The 12097-nt window shown below is 36.4% G+C and overlaps 1 long non-coding RNA gene across 1 annotated transcript; it reads right to left on the reverse strand.

Annotated features, from left to right (window-relative positions):
• Nucleotides 1-1594: 1594 nt before the first annotated feature.
• Nucleotides 1595-11846, reverse strand: LOC121732570. Its single transcript, XR_006036397.1, has 3 exons — nt 11701-11846; nt 4771-4775; nt 1595-1604 (listed from the first exon to the last, which is right to left on the reverse strand). It is a non-coding gene; the product is annotated as an uncharacterized LOC121732570 (long non-coding RNA).
• Between the last annotated feature and the right edge of the window lie 251 nt (nt 11847-12097).

Consider the following 12097-nt stretch of genomic DNA (forward strand, 5'->3'; position numbering starts at 1 on the left):
AAAACATTTGAACAATAAATATTCAGGCATCTAGTTCAAGCACTAAAAATAATGAAAAAACACTCAACACTCACAGCGGGTGCAAATCGAAAACATTTAAATACAGAATGTATTTTGACTAACAGCATTGTATAGAGTGGCACGGGATGAAACAATAAAACGATACGTACGTATCTAAGCACGTCCCGTAAAGCCGACTTTACATACGCGAACATCGTAACTTACTTGTGTAAACATTTGACTAAATGAGGAAGCTTAGCAAAATAGTACTATCAAATAGCGTTTTCGGCATCTAGAAATGTTTCGGGGCAGGGCAGGCAGGGCGGGCCTGCCTATCCTGCCCCGAATGGATACGGAAATAGCCGAACGAATAGCTGTCACTTAAAATGAATAAAATTATTCTTATTCTTATTCTTAACGAAACCGGTGATCCAAGAAACACTTAGACTTAGTACCAATCTACTAGTAATACGTAGATTAAATAGTTATTTAAACTTAGGCTATTTTCGTATCCATTCGGCATACTCTACCCAGGGGCAGTTCTAGATGCGGGAAACGCTAAAAGAAGTTGATATATAGACAAATGGCGAACTTACGAGTAAGTTATTTGGACGTGTTACTGTAAGTGTAGCTGACAGATCAGACAGACTAACATTAAATTGATATAACCCGACGAAATGACGCTAATATCTGCCTATGAATTAATTTATTCACGAGTACAAGTATTTCACTAGATAGGTAAGCTTAGCAAAATAGTTCATTAAACTTGTGAGAATAGGTTCATAAGTTACAAAGGAAGAGGTGATTCACGCTAACTTCTACGCTAAAAAGCCCACTGTAGTCATTTTACATGTTTTTGACGATTGACAAAACGTGGCACCAATTTTCCGCGCAAGGAATTCCTTAATCGGGAAAAATTTAATTTACATAATATATGTATAGCATAGTGTGTTGTTTAGTTAATCGTATTTTTCACGCTTTTATTGTCAAATGCTCCTTTATAACATTTCTTAAAATAAATATTATCATAAAGAAAATTTAAAATAAATATTTTCTTAGATTAAATTCTGAATTAAAAGAGTTGCTTCTAGGTGCTAGGATATTTTTACCCGACTACGGCGAAGCAAAAATGTGATATCAAAATAACTGTTTCATTGATTATGCAAACACAAAAAAGTTTTAAAAGAGCGACATAAGCGACACTCGAATAGGTGTCTGGTGGTGTTTAAATATTGGAAACAGTGTGAGGTCGGCATAATGGGTTAACAACGATTTATACGGTTAAAATGTTTTTCCTTTGAACGTTTCGGTCATCCGTACTCGTGTACGAGAATTCGGCGGATAAAAATTTGTAGCTAAGTCTTCAGTCACTTCCAATAGCTTAGAGTTTTGCTATAAACGACAAAACAAAATATTCAAAACCCAAACATTTTTATTTCAGTATTGACATGCCATATAAATATACCAGTCGTTGAGATTGATTGAGCCAACTGCTTATTTATTTGACTTTCATAATAAGTTAAATAAACATGTCTTTAACCTCCTTTACAAAATATATAAGATAGTATTAAGATCCGGTTAAATATTCATTTTACGCTCATTTTCTGTAGGGCAACAGTTAGCCAGTAATATGCTTATTTGGCTATATTTCGTTTTATTGGCTGGACCTATAATCCTATCGAATAACATCAGTCAACTGTCATCTAAATTAATTTGTCTGATAACTCGAACTTGCCTCTCCACGCGTCATGTTTTGCCTGCAAAATGTTTTACAAATAACCTTACATTCTATATCATAAAACCTAGAGCTTATCTCATATTGAGTTAATAATATTTTATCTTGATTTATATGAACAAGATCCGGGGAGCGCCTGAGGCAAAAGTTATTTGTATAAAGGATACAGGTTACATGCGGTATAAGAATATAACTTAATTTTCAGCCTTCATAGATGGGAAGATATCAAGAAGATATATCACATCCTTGTTAGGGTTGCCATGCTATTATTTATTTATATTTTATGGCAATTATTTTTATATTTTGCTGTTTTTTTTTAATACTTCGATAACACTGAAATCAACTTTTTTTAATTACCAAAATGTTAATATTTCGTTTTTTCCATATTCATTCGTATTCGAGTATTACGAATATAATAATAATTCGTATTTTTATCCCTTTTGTTTGAAAACGAAAATACGGATAGCATGACGATTTATAAAATCGCTGCATTCGTTCCGAATAAAAAAATATTAAAGCCTTTTTATTCACGCTGCTATTATAACATTAAGTCCGATGGAAAAAGTATTGTGACGATAAGGAGTCCGCGTGATAACGATACTGACAGGGGCTTAAAACATAGAGCCTGTCCACATGTCCATGGTACGACGTCGTCAACGTGGAACGGTTTAAATTGACGTCAACTAACGTAAAAATGCACGTCACGATGTAGGAACATTGTACGTCACCATGCTTTGTAAAACGGCTATATTCTCCACTATTTATCTAGATATGGACCGCACAATACGTATTCTGCTTCTGCTATTGTTAAGAAGACGGAGAGAGAGATTTACGAAAAAAAAGACGTAAAATGTTGCTACACCGTGACGTACATTTGTACGTTGCGTTGACGTAAATTTTCACGTCATGTCATCACCACGTCACCGCACCGTTCCACGACGTCGACGTCGTGACGTGGAGATGTGAACACGCCGTTAGCTGTTTAATGCTACGTGAAAGCTACGGTGCTACGACGTGTGCTACGGCGCTACGACGTGTGCTACGAAGCTCTACGACATGTGCTACGCCGTGACGTAAGCTACGACGCGTGTTTTTCTAATCTCTAATTTATTTTTACTCGAGGTGATTTTAGTGTTTGTATTGCAGGTTTTTGTAGTATATTCACTTTAAAAAACCGTTCCGTACGGCACCGTACTACCGTAAAGACCAATACAATGTTCTCAGATTGATTATTATTATAATGATATTTTTTTTCATAAATCGTTTATTTATCAAACAAAACAAGCTATTACAATGCGCCGTACCACGAAAACTGCGCAGGGTTTATCTAATATCTAGGTTCCAGCGAGTCGCTATCCCATATCTATTATTATTAGTTATTGCATTTAGGTGAATAATAATAATAGCTCCCATACCGGTTTCGGTGACGGTGGCCGGTTTTATTGAAACCAGGCCCAGCTACGCAAGATTAATTTTATAGTGCTCAGGTGTGTGCGCAGTACACAAGAGCCCTCTGTATTCCTTCACCCTCATAACCCAGCGGGACGGAAGACCGACACGACCGGCGAGAGATCAGGCGCAGGACCGACTTTTTACATGCCCATCCGACGCATGGAGCATCTTACTTGTCAGACAATCAGGTGATCAGCCTGCATTGTTCTAACCAAACTTGAAAATAAAATGTTTCCAACGCGGGAATCGAACCCACGACCGCCGGGTCAAGATCCGCTCTCTATAATTTAGGTAAATAATGCACTTTTGATTAGTATCCTGTAGTATCCCACTGCTGGCCAAAAGCCTCTTATTTTTTTACGTTGGCAGCCCTGGCTCGGTGGATCTATGTGCGGTGAGGCGGGGCGGGGGCTCGCTCCCCGGGCGACAATAATTTGTTGGTCCATCGCACCACGTATTGCCGCCGATATATCCGCGTCAGACTCTCTAATCACGTGCAAGGTTACTGTAAACCCGTAGACGAAGGTATTAAGCCGGTTTTTAGGGTTCCGTAGCCAAATGGCAAAAAACGGAACCCTTATAGATTCGTCATGTCTGTCTGTCTGTCCGTCCGTATGTTAAAACCCCATTTCTCCGAAACTATAAAAGCTATTTACTATTGAAACTTGGTAATTAGATGTAATCTGTGAACCACATTAAGATTTTGATACAAAAATGGAAATAATATTAAAAAATTTAGGGTTACATACAATTTATAGGTACAACTGAAACAAAAAAAAAATTTCATCTAACCTATGCGTGTGGGGTATTTATGGATAGGTTTTTATAAATCATATTGAGGTTTGTTGTATCATTTTTTAACCTGTATAGTTTGCGAAAAGTGGTAAAATGTGTGTCCCCCCTCTAACTTCTAAAGTAGGGGCATGATAAGTCTAAAAAAAATATATGTAGACCCGTTTGCTCGTTTGCCCCCTTATTTCATAAAAAAAAAACTAGATACTCAAAAAAGTATATAAAGTATGCAAAATTTCGTTTAGGCGGCTTAATACTAAATACCTCTTAAATATTAAATGCCATGATCAAAAACACGAAGTATTTAATTTTTGGCAAAAATTGAAAATCCGAGTAAAGATATGAGTAAAAAGGATTTCAAAGTAAAAGGAGATAATCCGTTCTTCATTTAGATATTTTACATTTAATCTTCTTACGTTTCATCTTATTTTAAAACGGCAGATATTAGATGCCTCAAAATTTATTCACATAAAATATTCTTTGACGGGATTCACGCAAATATTAACTATGTTATGAATTCTATTATCAATAAATGATACCCACAACTCCGTTGCACCAAATTCGTATGTCACATGGGAGCAGTTCATTTTTCTGGGATAAAAATCTTAGACGACCGCTGAGGCTCAGTGGTTGAGTGTGTTGCAGCTCAAGCCGAACAAAAAGTTTTCATTGTTCCCGAGTCTGGATGTGTATTAAAATATTTTATGTGTATGATTTAATAAAAATCTTAAATATATGTGTATTATAAATGTATTAAATATATTATTTCCGTTGTCTGGTACCTGTAACACAAGTCCTTCAGGTACTCAGCACGAGGCCAGACTGACATGGTGTGAAGCGTCCATAGATTTTATGATATTATTATAAAAAGTATCCTATGTCCATTCTCGGGACTCCAAGTATCTTTATACCAAATTTCAGCAAAATCGATTTAGCAGTTCGGGTGTATAGACGTAATAGGCAGACACTTTCACATTCATAATATAAGTAATACGAAAATACATTTAAAAAGTTAAATACAGGGTGTAACAAAAATAAGTGATAATACTTTAGGGCGTGTACATGTTCCTTGTAATGAGTTCACTGAGAAAGTAGCAGCGCTGAAAGACCAAATTTTTTTTTACTTTTGTATGTTTAAACTCGTGACGCTCGGGCCCATACAAAAGTGAAAAAAAATTCGTCTTTCAGCGCTGCCACTTTCACAGTGAACTCTCTACAAGGAACACGTACACACCCCAAAGTATTATCACTTATTTTTGTTACACATTGTATGAGCAAAAAAGTGAAACTTGAATTTAGTTATGTTATTTTGGACGTGTAAATCGAAGAAAACTGTCGCACGAAATAAAAATGTCTTAAATTTTCCTTGATCAAACTACTTTAAACTTAAATAACAAAAATATAATATAAAAAAATCAATAAAACTTACGTTTTATTTGAGTGTTATTATCATATTGATTATTATTCTTTTAGTATTTTACCCCTCAGCTAACTAGCGTAAAACATCGTTATAAGTTATAACAAAATCAAAACGTTTAATAATTTGAGGACATCCGATATTCTTTTGAAACGTAACTCTGTAACTGGGTCGTTGCAGCCCCACGTTCCACCAATATTTGTGTTTCCTTAAGCTCTAAGGTATTTACAAACAACCGAGAAGGAAACTACATAATATATGGATAAATTTTTAATAAAAAGTGTATCAACTCTCAAATCCGTACTAAACTTAATATTAAAATTGCGAAAATGTGTCCGACTTACACTCCTTCATGTTGTATGCGATAAATTGGATTTGATGCAATTTAGTTAAAATATAATTTTGATCCCGAAAAAATATAGGTTAAGTTTTATATCTTTGAAACATGAATGAATTAATGAAATGGACGCAAAGTACCTTCATATCAAATTAAATCTGAATCTGGTCAGTATACAATTTAATGAAATACATAATATTTGATTAGTTAACTAATATTAACAATTCAAAAATGCATCTGTTTATCTGTCTATAACCTTTTCACGCCCAAAACGCTGAAGCAATTTTGCTGAAATTCGGTATGGAAATACTTTGAGCCCCGGGAAAGTTGGGGGCGACTAACCCTAAAGTGTCGATTTTATAATTCATTTTTATACTTGAAAATAAGCCTCGAATTGTTTCATTTTCTAAAATTAGATACTACATTATATTTCCGAGAATTCGATCTGAGCAAAAACACGATATCTTAAAATTTTCTCGATTGAAAAAAATCACAAAGATGCATCTAATTTTCACGAATTTTTCATTTATTGCCATCACCGTGCATTGAACTAAGTTAATATTTTAACACATTGTATAAAATTCTATCATTTAGAGATCGACCTAGTGGATTTTTGAAATGTTGTATATTTATCGAGTTATAGAGAAAAAACTAATTTGGCGATGAATCCGCGTCGTTCTTTTTCACCTGGCATTTGAAAGACGGGCCTGAGTGTGAAGAGAGAAGGATGGTGTTTGATTTTTGGGGTTAGTCGCCCCGTTACAGAGGATATTGGATACTTTTTATCTCAGGAAAATTTACGGTTCCCGCGCGATTAATGAATTTTGTCACAACAAAGTTGCAGGCGTCATCAAGGTATACATAAAGAGGCTAGGACTTAAAAAGATATAGCTATTAAGTAATTACTATCATGGCATTAATAATAATAACCCCCACACCGGTTTCGGTGACGGTGGACGGCTTCGTTGATACCAGGCCAGGTTACGCAGGAGGAATTTTTAGAGTGCCTAAGTATGTGCGCAGTACACAATTAGCACTCTCTTTTCCTTTTACGCTCATAACCCAGTGGGAAGGACGACCGATACGACTGGCGAGAGATCAGGCGCAGGACCGACTTTTTACATGCCCATCCGATGCATGGATCATCTTACTTGTCAGACAATCAAGTAATCAGCCTGCATTGTCATAACCAAACCTAGAAATGACATGTTTCCAACGCGGGAATCGAACCCATGACCTCCGCGTCAAGAGCCACGCTCTAAACCACTGGACCACGGAGGTGTTCAATCATGGCATTGCTAAATTATTGGCTTGCTAAACTACAATTTTCTTTGAAATCAAACGATATCGGAAGAAAATTCAGCTATAAATAAAAATGTATATACAACATTAGTTTTTAAATTTAAAAAGCTTAAATAAGTTTTATAAAATATTTGAACACAAGAACATTAGAAGCGGCTAAGAAATTGCTGAACCAAGGAAATCGTAATAGCGCATTGAGAAAAATCCGATGCGATTTGCCAAATTGATAAAGCAAGAAAAAGGAATATAATAATATTTGTGTCGAATTTCTTTATTTCTTTTCAAAATATTATATAAATTTTCATACTCTGAATGATACGAAAATAATATAAAATTTTAATAAGAATTGTAAAACTTGGATTCTATACCAATCTAACTCTTAATGGTCTCATAAGAAATGCTCGAACAATATCGTGGGAGCATATTTCATTCTTCACGGAAAAAGTGGGCAGTTATTGAAAACTTGTTTCATATTTTAAGCTCCGAGTAAGCACGACTTTCTGCAAGTCCATACTTCCATACTAATATTATAAATGCAAAAGTGTGTCTGTCTGTCTGTCTGTTACCTCTTCACGCCCAAACCGCTGGACCGATTTTACTGAAATTCGGCATGGAGATACTTTGAGTCCCGGGAAAGGACATAGGATACTTTTTATCCCGAAAAAAATGTACGGTTCCCGCGCGATAAACGAGTTTTGTCGCAACGGAGTTGCGGGCGTCATCTAGTATTTCAAATAAAACATAACGCACTTTTTAAGTATCTAGAGCGTAACGAAATAAAGTTTTAGGGTTGTCGATAATTATTACAGTATCATGGCTATAAGTATACGTGGGAGAGTCATGCTTCGGCACGAATGGGCCGGCTCGACCGGATAAATACCACGTTCTCACAGAAAACCGGCGTGAAACAGCGCTTGCGCTGTGTTTCGCCGAGTGAGTGAGTTTACCGGAGGCCCAATCCCCTAACCCCTACCCTATTCTTCCCTACCCTTCCCTATTACCCTATTCCCTCTTAAAAGGTCGGCAACGCACTTGCAGCTCTTCTGATGCTGCGAGTGTCCATGGGCGATGGAAGTTGCTTTCCATCAGGTGACCCATTTGCTCGTTTGCCGCCTTATTTCATAAAAAAAAAAAAGTTATAACTCATACTAATCTTATATCTTATCTATATATTAATAAACAACACACACACATGAGAAATGACAGATTTTTGAGTGACAAGCCTATACATACGAATTATACTCTTTTATTTATGGTTGAAGTCTGTTGACAACAAGTTGACAAATTGAAAATGGATTATAGTTTTTTTATTGAATCTTAGATACTATTATACAGTCAGTTTAAGATCAAGTCAATATTTTTTTACCAAATATAGGTAGTAGTCCGGTAGGTCGAATTTCGACCATTGGGCGATCTCTAGTATCTTTAAACGAGTAATTCTTGTATATATATATATATATATATATATATATATATATATATATATATATATATATATATATATATATATATATATATATATATATATATAAGAATTACTAATTAACACGAAGTCAAAGAGTGTTTGCTATGCCTACCGAGCAAAGCTCGGTTATCCAGGTACTAAATAATAATATTATGAATTCAAAAGTGGTTCTGTGAGTCTGTTACCTCTTCACGCTCAAACCGCTTATACGTGGAGTGCCATGCTTTGGCACGAATGGGCTGGCTCGACCGGAGAAATACTACGTTCTCACAGAAAACCGGCGTGACACAGCGCTTGCGTGTTGCGTGTTTCGCCGAGTGAGTGAGTTTACCGGAGGCCCAATCCCCTACCCTATTCCCTTCCCTATCCTCAACTATTCCCTTCCCTTCCCTTCCCTACCCTTCCCTATTACCCTATTCCCTCTTAAAAGGTCGGCAACGCACTTGCAGCTCTTCTGATGCTGCGAGTGTCCATGGGCGATGGAAGTTGCTTTCCATCAGGTGAACCGTTTGCTCGTTTGCCCCCTTATTTCATAAAAAAACCGCTTAATCGATTTTGCTAAAATGTGGTATGGAGATACTTCGAGTCCCGGGAAAAGGGAAAAGGTAATACTCTATTCCAGTAAAATGTACGGTTCCTGCGCAATAAACATTTTTGAAACGAAGTTCCTTATCGCGCGTTCGGCGTAAAGGGGGCTAGAGTCTCGACAGAACGATATTTGACCTCGACACTATTTTATTAGTACCTGCATGGTAGGGACAGAGGGCGTTGATAGTATTGCTGTGCGTCAATAGATGGCGTTTCATTTAATAATTTTTTGAGTGTATTATGTATACAGGTTTATACGTGGGAGAGCCATGCTTCGGCACGAATGGGCCGACTTGACCGGAGAAATACCACGTTCTCACAGAAAACCGGCGTGAAACGGCGCTTGCGCTATGTTTCACCGAGTGAGCCCTAACCTATACCTACCCTATTCCCTTGCCTACCCTCCCCTATTCCCTTCCCTTCCCATCCTTACCCTCCCCTCTTAAAAGGCCGGCAACGCACTTGCAGCTCTTCTGATGCTGCGAGTGTCCATGGGCGACGGAAGTTGCTTTCCATCAGGTGACCCGTTTGCTCGTTTGCCCCCTTATTTCATAAAAAAACATAAGAAATAACTTCGTTCTATTCGGGTGTCCCTTGACACCTCTCAAGTTTTTTTTTGCGCAACGGAGTTGTGAGTGTTATCTAGTATGTTCTAGTTAGTTATAGTTATTTTATGTTTTACAAGAAAGGCTCCAATCAAGTTTTCATCTTCAGGATCAGGATATCATGTTCAGAATTATTATGCTCTGAACTTTAGTTACCCCATCTAGCCCACCATTATTTTACTCCATATTATTATTATTTCTAACGCTATGTTTTATCATGGCTTGAAGAATCTTTACTACAGCCATTATAATATACATTAGGAATTGCAAATGAACCGAGAAATACCAATTTTGGATATTACGTGGGGGATGGCTAGAAAAGCTTAAGTTCAAATTGTCGACCAAAATAACCTTTTGGGTTTTCCGCCATCTTGAAAAAAGGGTTTAATTCAGTTTTTTCATCATAACTCGGTTCCCCGTGGTTTTTAGGGTTCTATACTCAAAGGGTAAAAACGGGACCCTATTATTAAGACTTCGTAGTCTGTCTGTCTGTCTGTCAGCAGGCTGTATCTAAAAAACCGCTATAGCTAGACTTCTGAAATTTTCACAGATTGTGTATTTCTGTTGCCGCTATAACAGCAAATCCTAAAAACAATATAAAATTAATAATGAAGGGGATTCCATACAAGAAACATAATTTTTTTGGCCTTTTTTGCTCGATTTCAAAACGAAAACAATTAGACACTTGAATTTTTTATAAAATCCTTCATTATAATATGTGTACTTTAATAATTAATCATAATATTAAAATAAAATGAAAAAATGATGGGGGCTCCCATACAAAAAACACAATTTGTGGCTTACTTTTGCTCTATAACGGTACGGAACCCTTCGTGCGCGAGTCCGACTCGCACTTGGCTGATTTTTTTTTACGTATCTCGAAGGATCAGTATCCAAGTCGATCATAACTTGATTTACCGTCGAGATACACAAAAAAATCGTATCTCGACGGGGAACCGAGTTAGGATAGGAACACTGAATTTAACCCTTTTTTCAAAATGGCGGAAAACCCACAAGGTTAATTTGGTCGACAATTTGAACTCAAGCTTTTCTAGCCATCCCCACGTAATATCAAAAATTTGGCTTTCTCGGTTCACTTGCATTTCTAACCCGATTTTTCTGACGTAATGACTGGACTACTTATTCTAGATATTTATGTATGCTAAAGCAAAGGACTAAAAAAATTCTGGCACGGCGAAGTTGACCAGAGAAACAAGACGTAAAAAATAGAGACATAAAAACATGGTAGTATCGAATTTACGCTCCACATTGCGGCACTTCGTTGTTCCGGGCTCCAGCAAAAACAGAATTAATACACTCCATTATCTGACATTAAGCACTCAGTGGTGCCGAACGACCTTATATGATAAAAACATGGCGGACCCTAAACTTATTATCTTATCCAGTTTAGTTTAGTTTGGTTTATGGACAGCGGTTGTGGAACCATAAAGTATGTTCACGAAATTAAAATTTCGTCATTTCAATTCTGTGAACATAATTATCTTCTACAGACATCAGACGTGGTTAGAAATTATACTATAGAAAAATTTTATTCACATCTTTTTAACAAGCTTGTTAGGGTTCCGTACCCAAAGGGTAAAAACGGGACCCTATTACTAAGACTTCGATGTCTGTCCGTCTGTCTGACGGTCTGTCTGTCTGTCTGTCTATCCGTCTGTCTTTCTGTCTCCAGTTTGTATCTCAAGAACGGCTATAGCTAGACATATAAAAACAAAATTTTCCTTTTTAAGTGGGTCCTCATACAATAAACCTGATTTTTTGCCTTTTTTGCTCGATATCAATAATGGAAACAGCTAGGCACTTGAAATGTTCACAAAAAACTAAATTTTACTTATACTTTCATAAATAATAATAAAATTCAAATAAAATGAGTAAAAAAATTCAAATAAAAACCCATACAAAAAACTCAATTTTAGCCTATTTATGCTCTATAGAAACCCTTTGTGCGCGAGTCAAACTGGCACTTGGCAAATGTTTTATTAACACGCTTTATAATAATATTAGCTTTACTTGTAACTTAAATGTATGTAAGAAAATCTTGGAATCTTAATTTGACCCACTTCCCGGTCTTCGATTAGAATGAAATTTTGCACACGCTCTGAGTTCTGATGACAATATAATAATATTATGACTAGCTAAGAAAAGTCATTATAGATGGCGGCCTCCCCAACAGGCTATTTTCAAAAGGATGAGGAGGAGAAACCCCCATGATAATATCATGGTTAAAATGAAAGGGTTTGCTGTCAGGAATTAAAAAAAAATAGTCACGTGACTTAAATTCAACATGGTGGACATCAAGATGGCGGATTGGCTTAGTGCAACAAGCGTGTTTTTTAGTTTTTTAAACTATTAATTATTATTACTCGTAGTTCCCATCCCAAAA

The sequence above is a fragment of the Aricia agestis genome, chromosome 12 (assembly GCF_905147365.1).
Source record: "Aricia agestis chromosome 12, ilAriAges1.1, whole genome shotgun sequence".
NCBI classification, from domain to species: domain Eukaryota; kingdom Metazoa; phylum Arthropoda; class Insecta; order Lepidoptera; family Lycaenidae; genus Aricia; species Aricia agestis.